At 43.8% G+C, this 27,189-nt stretch overlaps 1 protein-coding gene and 2 long non-coding RNA genes across 17 annotated transcripts in view; all 3 read left to right on the plus strand.

The window, feature by feature from the left end:
* Positions 1 to 27,189, plus strand: part of LOC132459305 (tumor necrosis factor receptor superfamily member 16-like) — a 99,768-nt gene that overhangs the window by 28,751 nt on the left and 43,828 nt on the right. The window contains exon 1 of one of the 12 annotated variants that reach the window (XR_009526196.1): positions 5,628 to 6,143. The exons of 10 other annotated variants lie outside the window; for them this stretch is intronic. The gene's annotated coding sequence lies outside the window, so the exon portion shown is untranslated. Of the gene's footprint in view, positions 1 to 5,627; positions 6,144 to 16,363; positions 16,918 to 27,189 lie in introns of those variants that run through there. One more of the 12 variants, XR_009526201.1, reaches the window with a different exon arrangement.
* Positions 7,059 to 7,911, plus strand: LOC132459456 (uncharacterized). Its single transcript, XR_009526247.1, has 2 exons — positions 7,059 to 7,449; positions 7,584 to 7,911. It is a non-coding gene; the product is annotated as an uncharacterized LOC132459456 (long non-coding RNA).
* On the plus strand, positions 16,350 to 26,107 carry LOC132459419 (uncharacterized). Of its 4 annotated transcripts, XR_009526228.1 has the most exons (7): positions 16,350 to 16,364; positions 17,088 to 17,281; positions 21,663 to 21,685; positions 21,826 to 21,856; positions 23,850 to 23,911; positions 24,167 to 24,482; positions 25,025 to 26,107. It is a non-coding gene; the product is annotated as an uncharacterized LOC132459419 (long non-coding RNA). The 4 variants fall into 4 exon arrangements; XR_009526230.1 differs by lacking the exon at positions 16,350 to 16,364 and having other exon boundaries at positions 17,267 to 17,281; positions 24,218 to 24,482; XR_009526229.1 differs by lacking the exons at positions 16,350 to 16,364; positions 21,663 to 21,685; positions 21,826 to 21,856 and having other exon boundaries at positions 17,099 to 17,113; positions 17,245 to 17,281.

The following is a 27,189-nucleotide window of genomic DNA, read 5'->3' on the forward strand; positions in this document are numbered from 1 at the left end:
ATACTTCATTTTTATACTTGATCCTCTGACCGCTTGGAAACAATCGGAGTAGGCTACATATTGTTTTAGAAGAAAGGGGTTATGTGGTAGGATCTTTAAGAATGCTTAACTGGGATATTTATATATTCATGGCTCAAATATTAAGGATCATGCTTTTGACGTGTAACTAACGCATTTACGCGGTCAGCGATCCGCTGCCAGGCTTCGGTTCTCCGGGTTGCAGAGGCTTTAGCGTTCCCTTTTCTTGTGATAATGTCCTTCTCCTCGTCATAGCTCTCCAGGAGAACCTGGAGTTCCATTTCATTGAAATAAGTGGCCCGTTTCGCCATATCGATCAGGGTTTCCATGATCCATACATCACGTCTTTTTAAGTTTGGCGTGGACGCGCACAACCCTGTGTTAACCAACCCCGAGTTGATTGAACTAATGCATAACCGCTGCTGTGGAACCGAAAACTCTGGGTTGGTCGGCACAGGGTCAATCAACCTAGAGTTCAGCGTTAACTCAGTGTTTGTTAAACCTCCGTTCGTGGAACACCCCTCTGGTTACATTAAACTCTATCATGTACCATGATAACATTAAACTACTTACAGGTATTGTGTTTAGATTGAACTAACATGTATCATGATACATTAAACTAACATGTATCATGGTTACATTAAACTAACATGTATCATGGTTATGCTGAATGATATTGACTGCTGTCCTGACATGTTACTATATTGTTTATCTCTATACAGCATTCTTTCGTCAATATTGTAAGGTAAGTGTTATTATTGTTTTGATACAGAACACAATAATACGTGTGAAGGTTCAAGGAGTTCAGGAGTTCAGTGGAGGCCGCAGAGGTGAAGTGCACAATACTAATAGTACACACACACACACACACACACACACACACACACACACACACACACACACACACACCACCCTGTCCATATTGTGCCCATCAAGTCCAGTCTGTTGTGTGTGTGTGGAGGGGCGGGGCGGGGGGGGTGTGGGGGTTGGAAGCTACTGCTCCTGGAGGAGAGTTGTCCTTATGCTGCGTTCAAGAATTCTCTGCGAACCGACTCGGATCTCGGATCTGACGCCACGCCCACACTTCAAGCGTTTTATTATTTCGCTCGGTCGTTGGAGGAAAACATGGACGCCACCCGGAAAGCTGTTGTCGCGGTAGCATTGGCAGAGGACAAGGCGCTCCAAAATAAGTAGGCTATAGGCCATAGTCAGAGATACGGACGCAGTAAGGTATTGCAGTAATACGAGTGATTGAAATTGCCATTTAAACCACCAAAGTGGTCCAAGCACAATGAAAACAGTTCGTCACACTGGGCGCAGCCATCTTGAATTCTGTCTAGGAATTTTGCTCGGTCACCTCTGAGTTCAACCGAGATTGCGAGTTCGCCGTCCGAGGAAAAGGGGCGTGTCGCTAGGCAACGTCCTCGGACCTCCGATACGGATGGATATTAAAACGCAGCATTAGTGCTTTGTTAGGGGGTTGGGGGGTGATGGAGGCTACAGCTCTTGGGGAAAAGCTGTTCCTCAGTCTTGTGGTGCGGGCCCGCAGTGTGCGGTACCTCTTCCCTGATGGGAGGGGGACAAACAAGGTGTCTCCAGGGTGAGTTTTATCAGTGCTGATTGACCTTGCCTTCCTCTTCAGGCGGTCACCACACACAGAGTCCAGGTCTGGGAGCTCAGCTCCTATGATCTTTATTGCTGACCTAACCACCCTGGCCAAGTCCCTCCTGCTCTCCGCTGTGCAGCCTGCATACCACACACTGCAGCCCTGGCAGAGGATGCTCTCAATTCTGCTCCTATCAAAGTGAATGAGCAGGTGTGTGGATAAACCAGCCTGTTTGAGCTTCAGTAGAAAGAACAGCCTCTTCTGGGCCCTCTTTACAAGGTTGGAGATGTTAGTAGCCCATGTTAGGTCCTTAGTATTGTACGTCCCCAGGAATTGAACAGAGTCCACCCTCTCCACTTCTTTCCTGTTGATGGTAAGTGGGGTCTGCGTGGTCCTCTTGGACCTCCTAAAGTCTACAAGGATCTCATTTGTTTTGGTGGTGTTTAGGACCAGGTTGTTATCCACACACCACTCTGCCATGTGTTGGACCTCCTGCCTGTAATGGCACTCATTGTTGTCACTAATGAGCCCCCCCACAGTGGTGTCATCAGCTCATTTGATTATGGTGTTGGATGAATGGATGGGTACGCAGTCATGGTGAAGAGGGTGTAGAGGGCTGGGCTGAGTACACACCCCTGGGGCGCACCGGTGGTCAAGGTTATAGTTGAGGATGTCAGATCCCCTACTCTGACATTCTGCGGTCTGTTTGAAACAAAGTCCAGGATCCATGAGCAGAGTGAGGTGGGGAGACCAAGATGAATGAGTTTGAGGACCAGTTTATGGGGGATTGTGGTGTTGAAGGCAGAGCTGAAGTCCACAAAGAGCATCCTTACATTTGTGTTGGGGTACTCCAGGGGGGACAGGGCTGTGTGGAGTGTGATGGAGACAGCGTCCTCTGTGGATCTGTTTGCCTGATGGGCAAACTGGTGGCTGTCCAGGTCCACAGGGATGCGGTCTCTAATGTACGCCAGTATCATCCGCTCAAAGCACCTCATGATTACTGGGGTGAGGGCGACTGGGCGGTAGTCATTGAGGCAGGGAATGCAGAATTTGTGGGGATAGGGACGATGCTGGACTTAAGGCAGGTGGGAACTGCAGCTTGTTGCAGGGAGAGGTTGAAGATTTCTGTAAAGACTCCTGCTAACTGGTCGGCACATGACCTCAGTATACGGCCCGACACCCCATCAGGGCCAGTAGCCTTGTTGTTGTCGATCCTTCTCAAGGTGGACCTCACCTGGTGGTGCTGAAGAGTGAGTGTCTGCTCCTCCTCCTCGCTAACCAGTGTGGTCTTATATTTGTAGTCAGATAGAGTTGTGATGCCCCTCCACATGCTCCTGGGGTCCTTGTTTTCATAGTGACCCTCAACGCGCTGTCTGTACTTGCCTTTGGCCTCTTTAAAGGGGACCTATCATACCACCAGGTGTGAGTGTGATTAGGCATCACAAGCCGTTATCAAGATGTGCAGCATTGTGACATCACAGGTGGGCGTGTCCACCTAAATGTGTGACGGACAGATGAGCAACGTTTGCTACAGTCCACTGGGTAGGCTGGTCGACTGATCTATCCAGCACACATCTAGGTGGACACGCCCGCCTGTGATGTCCCAATGCTGCATATTTTCAAACCTGCTTGTAATGGCTAATCACACTCACACCTGGTGGTGTGATACGTCCCCTTTAAGGCCCTTTCTTAGGTCTCGTCTGCAGTTCTATAGGCCAGCCTGTCCCCCGACCTGAAGGCAGTATCTCTCGCCCTGAGCATTGACCTCACATTACCGTCAAACCAGGGTTTCTGATTAGGGAACACCTTGATGGTTCTGGTGCGCAGTACTGTCTCGGTGCAAAACTGAATGTAGTCCAGGACGTTAGAGGTGTACTCCTCACAGTTGGCTCCCTGCGAAAATACCTCCCATACTGAGCTCTAAAAACAGACCTGTAGTGATGTAACAGCTTCCTCACTCCATACCTGTACTGTCTTCACAGCTGGTTGGGTTCTACAGCAACTGGTTTATAAGATGGAATCAGTGTCAAGGAGATATGATCTGATAATCCGAGGTGTGGGGATGGTGCAGCTTTATATGCCCTGTGTATATTTGTATGTACTTGGTCCAGTGTGTTTTTATCTCTGGTTGGAAAGCATACATTTTTGTGGAGTTATTAGAAGATAACCTTTAATGAACCCAATGTTGATATTTTATTTACATTTGTATTTTATAGAAAAGGGAATCAATGAAAATGGATTGGACGTTAACTAGTAAGTTCTTATTCAGCATGTTTCACTGTGTTAATGAGTAACAGATCATTTATTAATATCCAGTGATTTGCAAGGGTTACTGACTCACACCAAGCCAAATGATATCGCTGTGATTCAAAACGTTTAATCTAGTTGTACCAGAGAGTCAGAGCCTACCTAGCAGAGGGACCAGAGTGGCAGACCTACTGAACAACATCATCTAGATATTAGATTATAGAATGGAGCTATCCATGTATATAAGACACTACTCTCATAGCTGGGGCGATGTGGCCAGCATAACGTCAGCTCAGTGGCGTTTATAACGTAGCTCACTGAGTCGTCATGACAACACAGAGAAGGGACAAAGGGTAGAAAGACTTCTGTCCTTGACGACCACAACTCGTCTAACCATGATACATGTATAAAAGAACATGTATCATGGTAAGATTTAACTAACATGTATTATGGTTAGGTTAAACTGACATGTATCATGATTATGTTAAACTAACATGAATCATGTTACATTAAACTCTGAACATGTATCATGGTTAAATTCAACTAACATGGATCATGTTATATTAAACTAACATGTCAGGGTTAAATTCAACTAACATGGATCATGTTATATTAAACTAACATGTATCAGGGTTAAATTCAACTATCATGCATCATGTTACATTAAACTAACATGTATCAGGGTTATGCTGAATGATGTGACTGCTGTCCTGACATGTTGATGTGTTGTTTCTCTCTACAGAATTGGAAAAACTAATACCCAAGATGGTAAGTGTTATTACTGGTTTGATACAGAACACAATAACATGTGTGAACCTAGCTGGCAGTGGTGGAGTTATTAGATGATGACCAGAGGTGGATTAACACCCAGGCTAGCCTCGGCTGAGCCTAGGGGCCCAGGTGTGCAAGGGGCCCTGGATTGGACACACTATTTTCGATTTTACTTAAAATAAAAGAAGTCTTGACCCCTATTGGCCCATAACAAGAACCATTAAAAAGTGAAGCAGCTGATTGGGTAGATGTGTGGGCCATGTCATGTGACCAGGTTCATAAAGTCAGTTTTGTTGTAAAGGAATACGTCACGTCTGCTGGACAGCAAAGAGGCAGAATTTCTGAAAAGCGAAAAGCACAAGTGTTTCCATTTGTCGATATAGCACTCAGACTATTTATGACTTTGCCTGTGACCAATGCCAGCAGGGGGCACTCTTTTTCAAAATTGGCACTAGTTAAAGACAGACTGAGATCCACAATGGGCCAAAACAGACTTAATCACCTGTCTCTGATCTGTCTATTAACAGCGATATTCTTCACAATTTGGATTTTACCAGCCTCATTAAGGAGTTCTCTGTCGGTCGGTCGGTCCCCAGAAATACGTGGTCGCGGCAGCTATGGGGAACTCACCCTTGTTTCTGTATCATTGCTGTTTTAGTGAAGGCCGTCCTAATGTGTGTGTGTGTGTGTGTGTGTGTGTGTGTGTGTGTGTGTGTGTGTGTGTGTGTGTGTGTGTGCCAGTGCTCCCCGAGTGTGTGCGTTACTTAGGGCCATGTAATATTCCTTTGTTTACTCATGGCCCTAAATTGAGTTTTGTTCTGCCAGATCAGTAAAGGGGCCACACACAAACAGTAGCCTAGGGGCTGTAATGAACCCAATGTTCATATTGGATTGACATTTTTATTTTATTAAAAAAGGAAACACCGGACCAGGTGTGGGAGTGTGTGGGTAAGTTCTTATTCCACATTTTTTCACTGTGTTAATAAGTAACAGATAACTTATTAATATCCAGTGATTTTCAAGGGTTACTGACTCAAACCCACTCAAATGATATCGCTGTGATTCAAAACATTTCATCTAATTGTACCAGAGAGTCAGAGCCTAGCTAGCAGAGGGACCAGAGTGGCAGACCTACTGAACAACATCATCTAGATATTAGATTATAGAATGGAGCTAACCATGTATATAAGACACTACTCTCATAGCTGGGGCGATGTGGCCAGCATAACGTCAGCTCAGTGGCGTTTATAACGTAGCTCACTGAGTCGTCATGACAACACAGAGCAGGGACAAAGGGTAGAAATACTTCTGTCCTTGTTTGACCACGATAATGGCAGCCGTCTCCCTACACGTATTCAGTCTGTCAAGATGTTCTTCTGTGTAGAGGCTAATTCAGGGTGGAAACCAGGAACTGGGTCAACTGATTATACATTTAAATATATGGAGCAGTTCATAATAATAGGATGGATACGTTTCATAATATCAACCATAGTCCTGGGAGGTAAGCATTACATTAAGCTTACTCAACTCATTCAACTAACATGTATCATGGTTACATTAAACTAACATGTATCATGGTTATATCCATGATGTTAGTTTAATCTATAGATTGTAATAACATGCATCATGGTTATAACCATGATGTTAGTTTAATCTATAGATTTAAATAACATGTATCATGGTTATAACCATGATGTTAGTTTAATCGATAGATTTTAATAACATGTATCATGGTTATAACCACGATGTTAGTTTAATCTATAGATTTAAATAACATGTATCATGGTTATAACCACGATGTTAGTTTAATCTATAGATTTTAATAACATGTATCATGGTTATAACCATGATGTTAGTTTAATCTATAGATTTTAATAACATGTATCATGGTTATAACCATAATGTTAGTTTAATCTATAGATTTAAATAACACATATCATGGTTATAACCATGATGTTAGTTTAATCTATAGATTTATATAACATGTATCGTGGTTATAACCATGATGTTAGTTTAATCTATAGATTTTAATAACATGTATCATGTTATAACCATGATGTTAGTTTAATCTATAGATTTTAATAACATGTATCATGGTTATAACCATGATGTTAGTTTAATCTATAGATTTTAATAACATGTATCATGGTTATAACCATGATGTTAGTTTAATCTATAGATTTTAATAACATGTATCATGGTTATAACCATGATGTTAGTTTAATCTATAGATTTTAATAACATGCATCATGGTTATAACCATGATGTTAGTTTAATCTATAGATTTTAATAACATGTATCATGGTTATAACCATGATGTTAGTTTAATCTATAGATTTTAATAACATGTATCATGGTTATAACCATGATGTTAGTTTAATCTATAGATTTTAATAACATGTATCCTGGTTATAACCATGATGTTAGTTTAATCTATAGATTTTAATAACATGTATCATGGTTATAACCATGATGTTAGTTTAATCTATAGATTTTAATAACATGTATCATGGTTATAACCATGATGTTAGTTTAATCTATAGATTTTAATAACATGTATCATGGTTATAACCATGATGTTAGTTTAATCTATAGATTTTAATAACATGTATCATGGTTATAACCTGACCCTAAACAGACCATAATGGAGATCCTTTGTTGCTGCCCTACATGCCAGTAGGCATAAAGGGCAGTCAGTAAGTACCATGGTGACATTAAACTAACTAATGATAGTGACTGCTGTCCTGACATGTTACTGTATTGTTTATCTCTCTATAGAATTGTGGGGACGACTTGGTAAGGTCAGTGTTATTACTGGTTTGATACAGAACACAATAATATGTGTGACCCTAGCTGGCAGTGGTGGAGTTATTAGATGATGACCTTGAAATGAACCCAATGTTGATATTTTATTTACATTTTTATTTTATAGAAAAAGAAGAAAACACCGAAACAGCAGATGAAGTTTGATGGTAAGTTGTTATTACACATGTTACACTTTCTAAATGAGTAGCAGATAACTTAGATATAATATATTGAGCAGTTCGTAATAATAGGATCCATACCTTTCATAATATCAATCATAGTCCTGGGAGGTAAGGGTTAGATTAAACTCTGACATGTATCATGGTTACTTTAAACTTTAACATGTATCATGATAACATTAAACTACTCACATGTATTGTGTTTAGATTGAACTAACATGTATCATGGTTACATTAAACTAACATGTATCATGGTTACTTTAAACTAACATGTATCATGGTTACTTTCAACTCTATCATGTTTCATGATAACATTAAACTACTGACATGTATTGTGTTTAGCTAACATGCATCATGATACATTAAACTAACATGTATCATGGTACATTAAGCTAACATGTATCGAGGTTAACATGCATCAGGGTTATGCTGAATGATATTGACTGCTCTCCTGACATGTTACTGTATTGTTTATCTCTATATAGAATTGTTTCATCAATATTGTAAGGTAAGCGTTATTATTGTTTTGATACAGAACACAATAATATGTTTGAAGGTTCAAGGAGTTCAGGAAATTCAGTGGAGGTGAAGTGCACAAAACAAATAGTACACACACACACACACACACACACACACACACACACACACACACACACACACACACACACACACACACACACACACACACATCTCCCTGTCCATATTGTGCCCATCAAGTCCAGTCTGTTGTGTGTGTGGAGGGGCGACGGGGGGTTGTGGGGGTTGGAAGCTACTGCTCCTGGAGGAGAGTTGTCCTTTGTGCTTTGTTAGGGGGTTGAGGGGGTGATGGAGGCTACAGCTCTTGGGGAAAAGCTGTTCCTCAGTCTTGTGGTGCGGGCCCTCAGTGTGCGGTACCTCTTCCCTGATGGGAGGGGGACAAACAAGGTGTCTCCAGGGTGAGTTTTATCAGTGCTGATTGACCTTGCCTTCCTCTTCAGGCGGTCACCACACACAGAGTCCAGGTCTGGGAGCTCAGCTCCTATGATCTTTATTGCTGACCTAACCACCCTGGCCAAGTCCCTCCTGCTCTCCGCTGTGCAGCCTGCATACCACACACTGCAGCCCTGGCAGAGGATGCTCTCAATTGTGCTCCTATCAAAGTGAATGAGCAGGTGTGAGGATAAATAAGCACTTCATGATTACTGGGGTGAGGGCGACTGGGCAGTAATCATTGAGGCATGGAATGGCCGATTTCTTGGGGATAGGGACGATGGTAGTGGTCTTAATGCAGGTCGGAACTGCAGCTTGTTGCAGGGAGATATTGAAGATTTCTGTAATAAAGAGATAACGATGAACCATGTAACCATGTAAACCATCAGTATCATCAGTAGTGTCTGTAGTGTATGGGTGCATGTGAATTGTGTAGTGTAGTATTAGACCCATCTAAAGAACCTACAGCCCTGCTGTCTGGGTAGGATCAGAGGGATCGGAGGAGCCTGATTGGAATGGAGATAGGGTGTGTTGCAGCTCCTGCTGCCGCACCAGAGACACGCCTCCACAATCCCCTTCACAACCATCCAGAGCGAGGTCATCACAGTGGTCTTATATTTGTAGTCAGTAATAGTTTTGATGCCCCTCCACATGCGCCTGGGGTCCATGTTTTCAAAGTGACCCTTAATGCGCTGTCTGTACTTGCCTTTTGCCTCTTTAAGGCCCTTTCTTAGGTCTCGTCTGCAGTTCTATAGGCCAGCCTGTCCCCCGACCTTAAGGCAGTATCTCTCGCCCTGAGCAGCGACCTCACATGACCTTCAAACCAGGGTTTCTGATTAGGGAACACCTTGATGGTTCTGGTGCGCAGTATTGTCTAGGTGCAAAACTGAATGTAGTCCAGGACGTTAGAGGTGTACTCCTCACAGTTGGCTCCCTGAGAAAATACCTCCCATACTGAGCTCTAAAAACAGACCTGTAGTGATTTAACAGCTTCCTCACTCCATAGCTGTACTGTCTTCACAGCTGGTTTGGTTCTACAGCAACTGGTTTATAAGATGAAATCAGTGTCAAGGAGATATGATCTGATAATCCGAGGTGTGAGGATGGTGCAGCTTTATATGCCCTATGCAGTGTTGGGGTAGTTACTCCCCAAAAGTCATGAATTACTTATTACTATTTACTTCTGTAAATTGTAATGAGATTACTTTACTAGTTACTGCATTTGAAAAGTTACTTCACTACTTATTACTTTACTTTTCTTAATTTACTGTAGACCCATGGACAAACATCATAGCCCTATCCTCACTTGGTGTTTATTGTATAAATCTATACAAAATAGCATATAAAACCATATAAAAGAACAATATCCCTGTCTGCACTAATAAATGCTTCAGTGTAAAATCCACAAACAACAGGATAAAGTTGGCTATGGTGAGGTCAATCAGTAGCAACACACAAGTTTCAAAACACAGGCTTTGGGAAACATGAGAACAAAAATGAGAATGAAAAATATAAAAAGGTCACTTCATCCCATACAATTTAAACAGAAATGCACTTAAGCGGTGACACATGCTGTTACTTTATGGGGTCCAAAGGCTGAACGAACCTGATGTATTTCGCAAGCTATGACACACAAGTGTGTCTTCCTCTCACCCTCTTGCAGGCAAGAGCAGCCTTCTCAAGTTTTAAAGTAGGCTATTGCTGTCTATCCAGTGCACCGTCGTTCCTAAGTAACTTTTGTAGCTGGCGGACCAAATGTCCGTGGTGGTGGACACATGATCCAGGGAGGACTCGAAAATTATTTTGAGCTTCGATTCCATGTCGGTATAACACTTGTCCAGGTAATGGGAAAATGTTTTCCTGTCGGATGTTGGCTTGCGATTCGCGGGTATTTTATCTATTCTTTTTTCTAAATCTGGGCGATTCAATAGTTGACGGGGGAAGCATGTCTTCTACAGTGAACCCTGCAACCAGCCTGTCTTTCTGTGTCACCTGCTTCTGCGCTCCAACACTCCTTCGCACAAACAGCTTTGTCACTCAAATCGATCGCTATGGCAACGTGCCGAGGCAAGCAGGCCCTGCAGACACACAGGCAGCACGCATGCATGCACCACAACAGATCAGAACTTTACACGCAGGCAAACGCAGCTTTGGTTACGCAGGAAAGAACGTTACTATAGTCTAGTAAAGTAGTGTAGTTACCGATATTTTAAACGTAATGCATTACTTTACTTCGTTACCCAAAAAAGTAAGATCGTTACTGTAATGCGTTACCCCCACACTGGCCCTCTGTATATTTGTATATACTTTGTCCAGTGGGTTTTTATCTCTTGTTGGAAAGCATACATTTTTGTTGAGTTTTGGTAATGCTTTCTTGGTAATACTCCATCAATGCCTAGCTGGCAGTGTTGGAGTTATTACATGATGACCTTGTAATGAACCCAATGTTGATATTTTATTTACATTTTTACCTTCTAGAAATTGGCGGAAACGACGGAACGGAATTTGGAGATATATGGTAAGTTCTTATTCCCCATGTTTCACTTTGTAAATGAGTAACAGATCATTTATTAATATCCAGTGATTTGCCAGGGTTACTGACTCACACCAAGTCAAATGATAACGCTGTGATGCAAAACACATCTGGGGCGATGTGGCCAGCATAACGTCAGCTCAGTGGCGTTTATTACGTAGCTCGTCATGACAACACAGAGCAGGGACAAAGCAGGGTAGAAAGGGCGCTTTCACTCCTCGGCTTTGTTACATTATCATTTGGTTCGGTCAGCGTTCAAACTGGACTCTGATAGGCCGACCGTATTGTAAACCAACGCCTCGCGGTCGGCGGGTCGCTCGTCTGTTGGACAGAACCTCAGAGGGAAACTCCCAACGCCTCCTAGTTGAGGACAACATCAATGGAGCAACTTTGTGTGGTCATGGGTTTTTCATTTTGCTTCTCTCTTCCTACAAATTAATAATAATTTGGAGGAACTTCCACCATTCTTTAACTGAGTAATTAACAACAACAAGTAATCGATGACCCACAATTTTATGAGCCACAAAATGTCTTTACATATTTTTCAGGCCATATCTCGATAACTGCTTTCCCCTCCTTGTTGTACCATGTCTGACTCACTTTAATCTCAAATCGTTCACGTATACCCGGCTGAATATGCTTTTTATATTTCCTGTATGTGGAAAAAGTGCACATCCCACCCACAAGGCATTATGTGTCTTTTGGGTGGGATGTAGTTGACTGCGGTCAAGCCGGCCGCCGTTACATTCGGATTGCACCCATTTTCTATCCTTTATGGCAAATTAATTGAAATGGTTACGGCCGAGCTGACATGGAGGGTAAGAGACTTTTCACATGTGACTACGTCCTGTTTTCAAAACAAGTTGTTAACACCGTTTATACAGAAACTGCAGTGCCTACACACTATAAAAAAATCAAGCATGTTATAGACTAATCGCGTTAAAAACCAAAAGCAAACCAACCAGAGTTCACTTGGAAGCGGACATAGGACCCCTTTTTCAAGCAGATCAAAGTTTTATTGTTCAGACCAAACTAGAGTAGAGAAAAGAATAAAGAAAGAATAAAGTAATACACTTTGCTACCCTCACAAGTTTCCATCTTGCAGCCAACTTTGCTCACTGAAGGGGGGGGGGGGGGTACTGTTTGATGCTATATCCACCTTTGTGTTTCCACATCAAAGTTAGTCTGTTTAATGTAGAATCACAGAAACCCCCAGACTCATTTGAAGTCCAGAGACCCCAAGCACCAGGACAGCGTCTGTACACCAAGAGTACAGAACCGCTTTGCCCAACCCTGATTTCTGCAAATGTAAAGCGCTTTGGGTCAACTCCTGTTGTTTTTAAATGTGCTATATAAATAAAAGTGACTTGACTCCAGACGAGGACGCTTCAGAACCCCCACGGCAGAGTGCTCCGAGAGAGCCGCTCAGAGAGAGCCGCTCAGAGAGAGCCGCTCAGAGAGAGCCGCTCAGAGAGCCGCTCAGAGAGAGCCGCTCAGAGAGCCGCTCAGAGAGAGCCGCTCAGAGAGAGCCGCTCCGAGAGAGCCGCTCAGAGAGAGCCGCTCTGAGAGCCGCTCAGAGAGAGCCGCTCAGAGAGAACCGCTCTGAGAGAGCCGCTCAGAGAGAGCCGCTCTGAGAGCCGCTCAGAGAGAGCCGCTCAGAGAGAACCGCTCTGAGAGAGCCGCTCTGAGAGCCGCTCAGAGAGAGCCGCTCAGAGAGAGCCGCTCAGAGAGCCGCTCCGAGAGAGCCGCTCAGAGAGAGCCGCTCTGAGAGCCGCTCAGAGAGAGCCGCTCAGAGAGAGCCGCTCTGAGAGCTGCTCTGAGAGCCGCTCTGAGAGAGCCGCTCTGAGAGCCGCTCTGAGAGAGCCGCTCTGAGAGAGCCGCTCTGAGAGAGCCGCTCAGAGAGAGCCGCTCAGAGAGCCGCTCAGAGAGAGCCGCTCTGAGAGAGCCGCTCAGAGAGAGCAGCTCAGAGAGAGCCGCTCCGAGAGAGCCGCTCCGAGAGAGCCGCTCAGAGAGAGCCGCTCTGAGAGCCGCTCAGAGAGAGCCGCTCAGAGAGAGCCGCTCAGAGAGCCGCTCCGAGAGAGCCGCTCAGAGAGAGCCGCTCTGAGAGCCGCTCAGAGAGAGCCGCTCAGAGAGAGCCGCTCTGAGAGCTGCTCTGAGAGCCGCTCTGAGAGAGCCGCTCTGAGAGCCGCTCTGAGAGAGCCGCTCTGAGAGAGCCGCTCTGAGAGAGCCGCTCAGAGAGAGCCGCTCAGAGAGCCGCTCAGAGAGAGCCGCTCTGAGAGAGCCGCTCAGAGAGAACCGCTCTGAGAGAGCCGCTCTGAGAGCCGCTCTGAGAGAGCCGCTCAGAGAGAGCCGCTCTGAGAGAGCTGCTCTGAGAGCCGCTCAGAGAGAGCCGCTCTGAGAGAGCCGCTCAGAGAGAACCGCTCTGAGAGAGCCGCTCAGAGAGAGCCGCTCTGAGAGCCGCTCAGAGAGAGCCGCTCAGAGAGAACCGCTCTGAGAGAGCCGCTCTGAGAGAGCCGCTCTGAGAGAGCCGCTCTGAGAGCCGCTCAGAGAGAGCCGCTCAGAGAGCCGCTCTGAGAGCCGCTCTCTGAGCGCTGGTGGTCTTGTTATCTTGGTGTGCAGCTGTGCCATTTAAACTACAAACTGTAAAAAAGGACCTTCAAAGCTTTCTCTACAATGTTGGGGATTTTCTTACGTCTTTTCTTTTGTTGATGAGCGGTGCCATACCTAATGTTACACGTTACATTAGGTATGGGTTACATTAACATGTTTCATGGTTCGATTAAACTAACATGTATCATGTTACAGTAAACTTCAACATGTTTCAAGGTTACATTCGACTTTGAACATGTATTAAGATAACATTAAACTAACATGTATCATGGTAATGCTGAATGATAGTGACTGCTGTCCTGACATGTTGATGTATTGTTTATCTCTATACAGAAGTGTTTTATAGAAGACGTCTGGAGGTAAGTGTTATCACTGGTTTGATACAGAACACAATGATATGTATGACCCTAGCTGGCAGTGGTGGAGTTACTAGATGATGATCTTGTAATGAAGCTTATTTTATCTTGTATATGTATGTATTTCTTCTTTACATTTTTATTTTATTGAAAAGAAAACACAGCAGCAGAACAAGACGTTAAAGGGTAAGTTCTTATTCCACATGCATTACTTTGTGAATGAGTAATCAGGGGTCCTCAACCTTTTTATTACTGAGGCTCGGTATGCATATTTATATGGGGGGTTAGGGTTAGGCCGAACACCGTTACACCCCTTGGCCCAAACCCTTACCCCTACCCCTTAACCCTACCCCTCAACCCTACCCCTCAACCCTACCCCTACAAAATGGGACAAGTTACAGTACGTCATTAGTAGTCGTTGACAGGGTTGTGATCTTTATTTTAAATGTATTTTTTTGATATTTTGATACAATATCTGCCTCTGGAATTTGACTGTATAGTTTGATTGTCTTAGGAATGCAACCTTACCATCATGGAAAACACAGAGTGATTAGATAATAGCATTTTTCATGCTCACAATCTGTTAGAATCTGCAATATTGCACTTTATTTTGAATCAAACATTATAGAAGATCAACATAATATATCAAACCAGAACCCCCAGCGTGAGTCTGGGAGCTCTGCTCCGGGGGTTTTGGTGGTTGTGCTTGTTATAAAGAAAATGCTTGTACAACATTCAAACAGCATAATGATGGTCATCATCATTTATTGAATGATTATTAAAATAGAAAACACTTACATTTGTGGTTTTTTATCCTGTCACATCTTTTCGCCCGCCATCTTGACTAGGATTTTTCTTGATTATTCATTTTCTCGCGTATTGCGGGAGCAAGTTACAACTGTATCGTTGCAAGGGTGCCCATCTAAAATTAACTTCAAGGGGATGTTAGCCTTCCCCCTTAACCCTTACCCGTAAAGGATTGAGACTGAGCCTAGGGTGAGGGTTAGGGTTAATGTGAGGCCTCTCCTGTTGTCCTGTAGAAGTATAACTCAAAATATGAATGGCCACTAAATCTTCTCCCATTGATACAGTAAGCACCATCAATCCTGTCCTGAAACCTGTTCCACACTTATGACGAGTATTTACAGGAAAACAGTGGCATGAAGACTTTAGCATGATATAGAAGTGGGGTTATGATTGATTGGTGTTACAGCCTCTCATTTGAAATTTGTGGAAGGATTATTATTTATTTATTTATTTATTTTTCGGGTAGGCTTTTTTCTAAATCGCTGCGGCCCGTTTTTTTATAAACCGATTAGGAATAAAGAGTCTACCGAATTTATAACTATTAGGGTAGTATATTTAAGTAATAAACGTACAATAACATACAACGAACATACAACAAACAAACAACAAACAAACAACAATCCAAGGCCTAACATACAATCATCTGAGACCTCAGATGGGAGTTCTCCCTGCGTCTCTCCAAGAGCTCCGCAAGGTCGGATGCATTTGCAAAAGCAAGGACTTCTTATACAGTGGAAGACAGGTCTGAGGATGCTGAGAACAGCTCTGACCCCAATATAACTATAGTATTGGTTAACCAGAGGGTAAACTATCAGTGCACCTCCTCAGGATGTCATGAAGGGGGACGTAGCCGTGCCTAATCATTTGGAGCCCTGGCTTCTCGACCTTCCCGAGGGGCTCAAGGAAACAGGCCCATACCAACAAATGGCAGTTAGAGAAACGGAATGTGAAAATATAATTTTCCGCATTACACCTGATCTAGATATATTATTACAGAATGGAGCTATCCATGTATATAAGACACTACTCTCATAGCTGGGGCGATGTGGCCAGCATAACGTCAGTTTGGTGGCGGTTACAACGTAGCACACTGAGTCGTCATGACAACACAGAGCAGGGACAAAGGGTAGAAAGACTTCTGTCCTTGTCTAACATGTATCATGGTTACATTAACTAAAATGTTTAACGGTTACATTAAACTAACATGTATCAGGGTTATGCTGAATGATATTGACTGCTGTCCTGACATGTTACTGTATTGTTTATCTCCATATAGAAAGATTTGATCGACTTCTGAAGGTAAGTGTTGTTACTGGTTTGATACAGAACACAATAATATGTGTGACCCTAGCTGGCAGTGGTGGAGTTATTAGAGGATGACCTTGTAATGAACTCAATGTTGATATTTTATTCACATTTTATTTTATAGTCAGAGAGACCGAACAATACAGACAATTATCTTGGTAAGTTCTTATTCCAAATGTTTTGCTTTGTAAATGAGTAAAACATCATTTATGAATATCCAGTAATTTGCAAGGGTTACTGACACCAAGTCAAATGATATCGCTGTGATTCAAAACATTCTATCTAATTGTACCAGAGAGTCAGAGCCGACCTAGCAGAGGGACCAGAGTGGCAGACCTACTGAACAACATCCTCTAGATATTAGATTATAGAATGGAGCTATCCATGTATATAAGACACTACTCTCATAGCTGGGGCGATGTGGCCAGCATAACGTCAGCTCAGTGGCGTTTATAACGTAGCTCACTGAGTCGTCATGACAACACAGAGCAGGGACAAAGGGTAGAAAGACTTCTGTCCTTGTTTGACCACGATAATGGCAGCCGTCTCCCTACACGTATTCAGTCTGTCAAGATGTTCTTCTGTGTAGAGGCTAATTCAGAGTGGAAACCAGGAACTGATTCAACTGATTCTACATGATTAGAATATATGGAGCAGTTCATAATGATAGGATGGATACTATTATCATCATATCAACCATAGTCCTGGGAGGTAAGGGTTACATTAAACTAACATGTATCATGGTTACATTAAACTAACATGTATCATGGTTACATTAAACTAACATGTATCATGTTACATTAAACTAACATGTATCATGGTTATGCTGAATGATGTGACTGCTGTCCTGACATGTTGTTGTATTGTTTATCTCTTTATAGAAAAGGCTAATCTAATACGTGCGAAGGTAAGTGTTGTTACTGGTTTGATACAGAACACAATAATATGTGTGACCCTAGCTGGCAGTGGTGGAGTTATTAGATAGTGACCTTGTAATGAACCAAATGTTGATGTTTTATTTACATTTTTATTTTTTAGCAAATAATAAAACAGGAACTGGATACGGAGTTAACTGGTAAGTTCTTATTTCACATGTTTCACTTTGTTAATGAGTTACTGATCATTTATTAATATCCAGTGATTTGCAAGGGTTACTGACTCACACCAAGTCAAATGATATCACTGTGATTCAAAACATTTAATCTAATTGTACCAGAGAGTCAGAGCCTACCTAGAAGAGGGACCAGAGTGGCAGACCTACTCCAAAACTCCAAACTCCATCACCATGTTCGAACATAAGAGTGCTCATAAGTGTACCTGGTACCAGAGTACCCGAGGCCGAAGATCGATGATCGATTTCGTGATCGTGTCATCTGATCTGAGGCCGCATGTTTTGGACACTCAGGTTAAGAGAGGGGCGGAACTGTCAACCGACCACCATCTGGTGGTGAGTTGGATCAGGGAATGGGGAAAATTTCCGGATAGACCTGGTAAGCCCAAACGAGTAGTGCGGGGGAATTGGGAACGTCTGGAGGAGGCCCCCGTCCTAGGTATCTTCAACGCACACCTCCGGCTGAGTTTTTCTGGCATTCCTGTGGAGGTTGGGGCATTGAGCCGGAGTGGGCGGTGTTCAAAGCCTCCATTGCTGAAGCTGCGGTGGCTAGCTGTGGCCTCAGGGTCTTAGGCTCCTCAAGGGGCGGTAACCCTCGGACACCGTGGTATACACCGTTGGTCAGGGAAGCCGTCCGATGGAAGAAGGAGGCCTTCCGGGATATGATATCCTAGAGGACTCCTGACTCGGTTGCAGGGTACCGACAGGCTCGAAGGGCTGCAGCGGCTGCCGTGTCGGAGGCTAAGCAGCGGGTGTGGGAGAAGTTCGGAGAGGCCATGGAGAAGGACTTTCGGTCGGCACCAAAGTGTTTCTGGAAGACTATCCGGCACCTCAGGAGGGGGAAACAGGGAACCATCCAAGCTGTGTACAGTAAGGATGGGACTCTGTTGACTAGGGCGGCAACTAACGATTATTTTAATAATCGATTAATCTGTCGATTATTTTTTCGATTAATCGGATAGTAAAAAATAAATAATAATAATGGAATTGCTGCATCTTTATTAAAAAACTGAACATTACTTCAAATTCACAGTGCAGACTGAATTGTAAAAACACCAGGTTATTGCTCCAACGTCCCGGAACTATTAAAAGTAATATTAAATAATAAAAAGATTAAAAAAACATAACTGGGATAACACATAAAAAAACATACAATGTATGATATACTTTTATATGTGTATATAAGGGATGTCCATGGTTAACCGGTCAAACCTATTTATGCCATTTTCGAGACTCCTTGAAATAGAACTTGTAATATTGCTTTAATTGCTGATAAGATGATGATAGTTCAAGATAGGACATTAAACAGGTCATAATTCTATCTTTACTATCTATTTTATATTACTGGGGAAAACAAGTTCACCAAAATCTCAATCATTATTTTTTTTACTGCTGCATTTGAACGCATCAATCGTATTACTGAGCCGACCTGAACACATCACATTTGACACTGTTTGACCATTGGTTATTTATTTATTTTAAGCTAACTAGCTCTATATCCTGCCGATTTTAACATGGATTTAAAAACTGCATTACTATTTTAACTGACGGGACTTTCTACACCGTCCGGTTGTGTGATACCGCTGCTTTGAATGACTGATGCACGCGGTGCCGACTCCGAGCCCGTCTGCACAACGTCTGCAGCAGCAGCAGCTGACAGAGTTTTCGGTTGGACTAGACGGATACTGAGTTGAAGTAGTTTTTTTTAACCCAAAGACAGTGAAGGTACAACACTTTTATGTAGGCCTACAGTCCAGTTTTAAGATATGACCAAAGAACAAGCTGTGGTCGCTCACACTAAAGCTCGCTGTGCGCGTGCATGAACCGTGATTTGAACCTACCTGTCGGCGGCTGGCTGTAAACAGTGCTGCGCCTATGAGTAACTTATTAATCGCGCGACACAACGAATCGACGACCAAATTCGTTGCCAACGCATTTAGTAATCGATTTTTATCGATTTTATCGATTCGTTGTTGCAGCCCTACTGTTGACCTCAACTGAGGAGGTTGTCGGACGTTGGAAGGAACACTTTGAGGGACTCCTGAATCCAAATAAGCTCGAGGTTGATGGTGTTTTGTCGTCAATTTCCCTGGTGGAGGTCACTGAGGTAGTCAAACATCTCCGCAGTGGCAAAGCCCTAGGGATTGATGAGATCCAACCAGAAATGCTAAAGGGTCTGGGTGTTGAGGGGCTGTCATGGTTGACACGCCTATTCAACATTGTGTGGGAGTCTGGTACAGTGCCAAAGGAGTGCCAAACCGGTGTGGTGGTTCCCCTGTTCAAAAAGGGGGACCAAAGAGTGTGTGCCAATTACCGGGGTATCACACTCGCTGGTAAAGTCTACTCCAAGGTGCTGGAAAGGAGGGTTCGGCCGATCGTCGAACCGTGGAACTACGGACCAGCTCTTCACTCTCGCAAGGATCCTGGAGGGGGCCTGGGAGTATGCCCATCCGGTCTACATGTGTTTTGTGGATCTGGAGAAGGCGTATGACCGGGTCACCCGGTAGAAACTGTGAGAGGTGCTGCGGGAGTATGGGGTAAGGGGGTCTCTCCTCAGGGCCATCCAATCTCTGTACTCCCAAAGCGAGAGCTGTGTTCGCATCCTCGGCAGCTAGTCAGTTTTGTTCTCAGTGGGTGCTGGTCTCCGCCAGGGCTGCGCCTTGTCACCAATCCTGTGATATACATGGACAGGATATCGAGGCGTAGTCGTGGTGGGGAGGGGTTGCAGTTCGGTGGTCTGAGGATCTCGTCACTGCTTTTTGCAGATGATGTGGTCCTCATTGGATCATCGGCCTGTGACCTTCAGCACTCACTGGATCGGCTGGCGGCCGAGTGTGAAGCGGCTGGGATGAGGATCAGCACCGCTAAATCTGAGGCCATGACTCTTAGCAGGAAACCGGTGGATTGCTTACTCCGGGTAGGAAATAAGTCCTTAGACCAAGTGAAGGAGTTCAAGTACCTTAGGGTCTTGTTCGCGAGTGAGGGTACGATGGAGCGTGAGATTGGCCGGAGAATCGGAGCAGCGGGAGCGGTATTGCGTTTGCTTTACCGCACCGTTGTTACGAAAAGAGAGCTGAGCCGCAAGGCAAAGCTCTCGATCTACCGGTCGATCTTCGTTCCTATCCTCACCTATGGTAATGAGGGTTGGGTGATGAACGAAAGGACGAGATCGCGGGTACAAGCGGCCGAGATTAGTTTTCTCAGAAGGGTGGCTGGCGTCACCCTTAGGGATAGGGTGAGAAGCTCAGCCATCCGTGAGGAACTCGGATTAGAGCCGCTGCTCCTTTACTTAGAAAGGAGTCAGCTGAGGTGGTTCGGGCATCTGGCAATGATGCCCACTGGGCGCCTCCCTTGGGAGGTGTTTCAGGCACGTCCAGTGGGGAGGAGACCTCGGGGAAGTCCCAGGACTAGGTGGAGAGATTATATCTCAACACTGGCCTGGGAACGCCTCGGGATCCCCCCGTCAGAGCTGGTCAATGTGGCCCGGGAAAGGGAAGTCTGGGGCCCCCTGCTTGAGCTGCTCCCCCTGCGACCCGACCCCGGATAAGCGGATGAAGATGAGATGAGATGAGACAAATTATTCTAAAGAGGTCTAGACTCCGTGCGCAGCCCCGCCTTCTCCTGTGAACCAAGAAAGCCCGTGCCGTGATGAACTGGGGATTTTTTATCAAAAACTCAACTTCACTATTGCACCAACGTGAACCCACTCGTGAACCGCTTGCCACCATGTTTATTGTTTACCGGGAAAGAAGGGTTGAATGGACTATATATCATCCAGCTCAGGTTGCGTTGCCGTGTGTGTGCGCGTGTCGGCTCATTAGCATCTGTACCGTGGCCTGAGCACACCTCTCCGAAGTGTGCTCAGGCCAAGGAATTGATCATTATGTATCATGGTTACATTACACTAACATGTATCATGGTTACATTACACTAACATGTATCATGGTTACATTACACTAACATGTATCATGGTTACATTACACTAACATGTATCATGGTTACATTACACTAACATGTATCATGGTTACATTACACTAACATGTATCATGGTTACATTACACTAACATGTATCAGGGTTACATTACACTAACATGTATCATGGTTACATTACACTAACATGTATCAGGGTTACATTACACTAACATGTATCATGGTTACATTACACTAACATGTATCAGGGTTACATTACACTAACATGTATCATGGTTACATTACTCTAACATGTATCATGGTTACATTACACTAACATGTATCATGGTTACATTACACTAACATGTATCATGGTTATGCTGAATGATAGTGACTTCTGTCCTGACATGTTCCTTTATCGTTTATCTCTATATAGACTTGATTGATCAACTTCTGGAGGTAAGTGTTATTACTGGTTTGATACAACAGAACACAATAATATGTGTGACCCTAGCTGGCAGTAGTGGAGTCATTAGATGATGACCTTGTGATGAACCCAATGTTGATATTTTATTCACATTTTTATTGGATTGAAAAAGGAAACAAAGGAACAGGAGGGAGAGTGTTACGGTAAGTTCTAATTCCACATGCTTCACTTTGTAAATGTGTAACCGATCATTAATTCATATCCAGTGATTTGCAAGGGTTACTGACTCACAAGTCAAATGATATCACTGTGATTCAAAACATTTCATCTAATTGTACCAGAGAGTCAGAGCCTACCTAGCAGAGGGACCAGAGTGGCAGACCTACTGAACAACATCCTCTAGATATTAGATTATAGAATGGAGCTATCCATGTATATAAGACACTACTCTCATAGCTGGGGCGATGTGGCCAGCATAACGTCAGCTCAGTGGCGTTTATAACGTAGCTCACTGAGTCGTCATGACAACACAGAGCAGGGACAAAGGGTAGAAATGGCGCTTTCACTTTCACTCCTTTAGTTCGTAGACTCGGTCCGATTCAGGGTGAAGGTGAGGCTTTGTTACATTTTAATTTGGTTTGGTCAGCGTTCACACTGAACTCTGATAGGCCGACCGTATTGTAATCCAACCCCTCGCGGTCGGGGGGTCCCTTTATATAATCTTCAGACCATCAGGGCTAAAGGCATCGGCCTTATAGGCGGTCGCCTGGGCATCCCAGCCCTCAAAGGAAGAAATAAAATACTATTAATAATACTATTCATCGGGCGTCCTTCCCCATGTTCTGCCGTGAGGTAACAAAGTAACAAATCAAGAAAGAAAAAAAGTTATACACTTTGCTGCCCTCAGAGGTTTCATCTCGTAGCCTACTTTGTCCACTGAAAGTGGGGGGATGGGTTACTGTTTGATGCTGAAAATCCCGAGGCTCATTTGAAGTGCAGAGACCCCAAACACCAGGACAGCGTCTGTACACCAAGAGTACAGAACTCTCTCAGAGCTGCTCTGAGATCTGCTCTGACTGTAAAACTGTACTTTTCAACGTTGTTGGACATTCTGCGCTCCGTGCGCAGATTTGATATTACTATTTCTATCGTTCGGAATTGAATACAGTTTGATGGTTGAACATTATAATATATAACATCACGGCCAAAAGCTTTGTGCGCCTCCGAAATATTATGAACCGTAACGACTGCGTGGGGGGGCGGACATGACATGCTATTTTATGTATTCTTTAATATAGGTATTAGTGGGCAACTAACGCAGTATTCAAAGACGTTCCCGAAATTCTGCCGTGCAGCCACGGTACCATGCGCTCTGTTTACAGTGGATGTATCGCAATGGCGAGGCGCACATAGCCTTTAGCTGTGTTCTGTAAATATTCTAGAACACGCGGGAGGCATGTCGCAGTTCATGTACTTCAGCGAGTCAAAGCCAAAGTTCCTTTCCCCCAATTCCTTCTCAACCATGGCTCAGATAACCCCCAATACAGTCTCGTTGTGGAAATACAAGAGACGTCAAAGAACCGACAAGAAACACTTGCCTTACAGTGTGTGTGTTCACACACACATGTGGCGCTCGCACGGTCGTGTCTCATTGGCGGGCCAACGTCTCTGGGCGGGCCAGGCAGAGTAAGGGGAGGAGCTTAGATGCTTTGTGACAGACCAAGACATTCCAAATCAACGCGCTTGAGCCTCCGTTTTTTCAAAGGCGAGCAGAACAGCTAGTGCTCGTTTTACACCAAACGCAAGTTGTAGCCACTGGGGGACCATAGGCAGGCTAGGGGAACTCATATTTATGTTAGAAAACCTCATAAAGTGAGATTTTCATGTCATGGGACCTTTAATGTTTTATGTTTGGGTCTCGCGGAGTGAGAAACCTTGAACACAGGCAGAGACTGTGTGAGTGAGCCGGAGGCAGAGCGGGAGAGACATAAGCAGAGTTACGAAACAGGCGGCAGGCGCGGTTCGAAACTGGTGTTATTTGGAACAAATGTGCTGTAATTTCAACGCAAATTAAATTATATCGATATTGACGATATGGTCTCGTTTCATATCGCGTTTGAAAAAATATCGATATATTTTAAATATCGATATATCGCCCAGTCTTAGGCTAACTTCATCTACTCTATAACCGTCCAGGTGGAGCTGCTGGAGAAGGGACATCTGGTCTCCCATCACCATCTCTCCTCTCTACGGAGCCTGTACGTTCAACCCATTATTTGTGGTCCCTGTGTCATTAATAATAAACTGCTATTTAGTCTTTATTATTATAGTTGTTATTATTATTATTGATGTTGAATGTTACAGTTACACCTTGTTACTACCGGTAATTAATTGTAGGTCTTAGTCAAATGATATAAAGTGTATTTGTACAGTGCCACCTTATATGTAGTAGAATGACAGAGGACTTGATGCAGTGGTGTAACAGTATGGATGAACTGTATGTTTGAACACAGCCTGCAGGTCTAGAGACATCCATCCCTCCAGCTCCCTCCAATGAAACACAGCCTGCAGGTCTAGAGACATCCATCCCTCCAGCTCCCTCCAGTGAAACACAGCCTGCAGGTCTAGAGACATCCATCCCTCCAGCTCCCTCCAGTGAAACACAGCCTGCAGGTCTAGAGACATCCATCCCTCCAGCTCCCTCCAGTGAAACACAGCCTGCAGGTCTAGAGACATCCATCCCTCCAGCTCCCTCCAGTGAAACACAGCCTGCAGGTCTAGAGACATCCATCCCTCCAGCTCCCTCCAGTGAAACACAGCCTGCTGAAGGTGAGTTGTGTTAATTATGTTAAAGCTTCAGTTATATAACTAATGACAATATGAACTAATCCAGATTATATTAAATATCACGATCAGTTCACCCTGTAACTCTGAAATGTTTTGTCCACAAATAGATGCGAGAGAATATATAAGACTATATTAGAGTGCAACTTAATCCCATACAAAAAATAATTTAAACCACGATGACCTTTGGACCTTTTTTCACTTCTGAAATTGAACACTACTGGTCAACCGTTATCTATAATCCTGCTCATTGTGTGTGTCTTGTTTTTTGTGTGTGGTTGTGTGGGTTGGTTGTGTTACTGGTTTTAGGGGGTGGTTGTGTGTCTGGTTGAGTCTCTAGTTGTGTTGGGTGTTTGTGTTTGAGTCCCTGGTTGTGTGGGGTGGTGGTACTGTGTCTGGTTGTGTCCTCATCTCCACCTGAGAGTACCCAGCTGCAGAGCTGCTCCACTGGGCTTCAGTCTTCAGTAAGTGTTGCTGCATGTGGAGGCTGGCTGTATGTCCTGACTCTCTGCTGCCTTCTCTTCCAGAAACTACCCCACTAATGTCCAGTGAATCTCCTGAGTCAACCAGGGACCAACAAGAACACACTTCAAGAACCACTACCCCTGATGTAACTATGGATGGTCATGATGATGACCAGAGTCTGGATGCCCTCGCCTACCGGTCTGGTTATGGACAGATAGACATTGAGATGGGTCCAGTCCGAACACTGCCCAAAGATCGTAACAGGATTCTTTAATATCGCTGTTAGACCCAAGTTTCCCATCGACCGTGATTCACTATTGAAGGGGAATGACATTACAGGAGACAGAGTAACGCAGTTCGAGAAATTCTGTATCAACATGAAAGTGAATCTGATTGTTCAAACTCAGAAACTAGAGGAGGAAATACACCAGTCTGATTCCATCCTGATGCCAGCTTTCACAGGAGAAGAGGCGTGGTGTGTTTAACATCATTATTTGATCAATCCTCACATTATTCTTCTATATGTGGCTCACAGAGCAAAGACAAGCGAGGTGTTAATAAATAGTGTGAGGTGTGCTCTGTGAGGCGTCCTGGGATATGATGGGTAACGTTGGCTTGGGTCTAAGCTCCACCTCTCTTGGGCGACCACCAAGGAAGACGATATTTTCTTTATGATATATTTTTTTACAACGTTACTAACGTTCCTCAATATTTTGCAAACGATGACACGTACATATTTCACCCATGCAAGTATCTTGTTGTTTTTCTGCTAAACTTTTAGTAACATCACTTTTTTGAAGGCTTTTGACCGTAATCATTTAGGGAATCAAATGTAAAATAACAGATGCAAAACCTTTAATGAAAATATCTGCCAATTTACTGCACCGTATTTCAATGATGATTTCTTATTTACATTTAATGGATTTTTTTTTTTTTTAAGTAATTCCTGTACTTCTTTTTTACTACTTTCCTTGAGTTGTTCAGGAAGCATTTGGGGTGCTGGGATTAGCATTACATGGCCTTCTTTCATGTGACAGTCAAACATTGTTAGTTACATACTATTGTTTGTGATCAAGTGGAGTTAGAGAGGGCTGATTGTTGGGGTATACTTTTATGAGAGCACACTAATAAAGGGTTGAACATTGCGTCTTAGTTTGTGGTCTGTTTGTGACAAGGGACCTAGAAACTCCACCTAAAGTCCGGTCTCACAGGAAGATAGCAAAAACACAAAAAGGGCACAAGGACGCTGTAGACTAAGACAGGGTAACAATCCAAACAAAGGAAGAAAAGACAGGTCACCTTCTGAAGAGTCAGGGAGCAGGCAGAGGGCAGAACCGCAGGCAAAGGCCAAAAACAGGCAGGAACCAGGCTGGCAGAAGCCAGGCAGGCAGACTACAGGGCCTTTGGAACTGACTAGGTAAGCCAAAACCAAACGTAAGGTCAATCTGACAAGATGGCACTGACAGCTCAGGATTTAAATAGGAGTAGTTAACACACAAGGCCTAAAAAAAAATTTGGTTTGGTTCCGGTTTCCGACCGACCCTGTCAATTTTTTTTTTTTTTTTATGCAAACTATAATCACGTTTTGGTACAGCACCTCTTCATTCTGTACAAGGATGAGCGAATTTTCTCGTTTTTAAATGAAAACAACCTACCTATCATTCGCTGCCGCTGGAAAAAATAAAATAAAAAAATAAAATAAATTCCCTACCTACCCATGACCTCAACTGACAACCAACAGGAACCAAACTTTTTTTTTTTTTAGGCCCAATGAGGAACAGGTGAGCAGGAAAAAGGATGTTAAACTGATAACGGCAGGATGTACAGGTGAGAGGCGGAGTCATGAGCACAACAACAATAGACGCATGGTGGACAAAACACAGAATAACCAGCTGGAGGCCAAAGAGTCACTGAGCCCAGACAGAGGTGCTGACCATCAAAGGTTTAACATTTATTTTCCATTCCTTCTGTTTATATGTGTGGGTTGTCCATTGAAAAATAATATTATTGTGTAGAGCGTATGTATGTACACAAGTGTACATATTCCCAATACTAATTTGGACAGTGTCATGACTGTCTTTTCTGATGTTGTTAACTCACATTTAATTTCATCACCCAACGAAAATGACCCAAAATACTGTTTAAAGGGGACATAGGTGTGAGTGTGATTAGCCGTTACAAGCCGTTTGAAAATGTGCAGCTTCTGACAGCACAGGTGGGCGTGTCC

This window comes from Gadus macrocephalus, chromosome 1 (genome assembly GCF_031168955.1).
Source record: "Gadus macrocephalus chromosome 1, ASM3116895v1".
Lineage (NCBI taxonomy): Eukaryota > Metazoa > Chordata > Actinopteri > Gadiformes > Gadidae > Gadus > Gadus macrocephalus.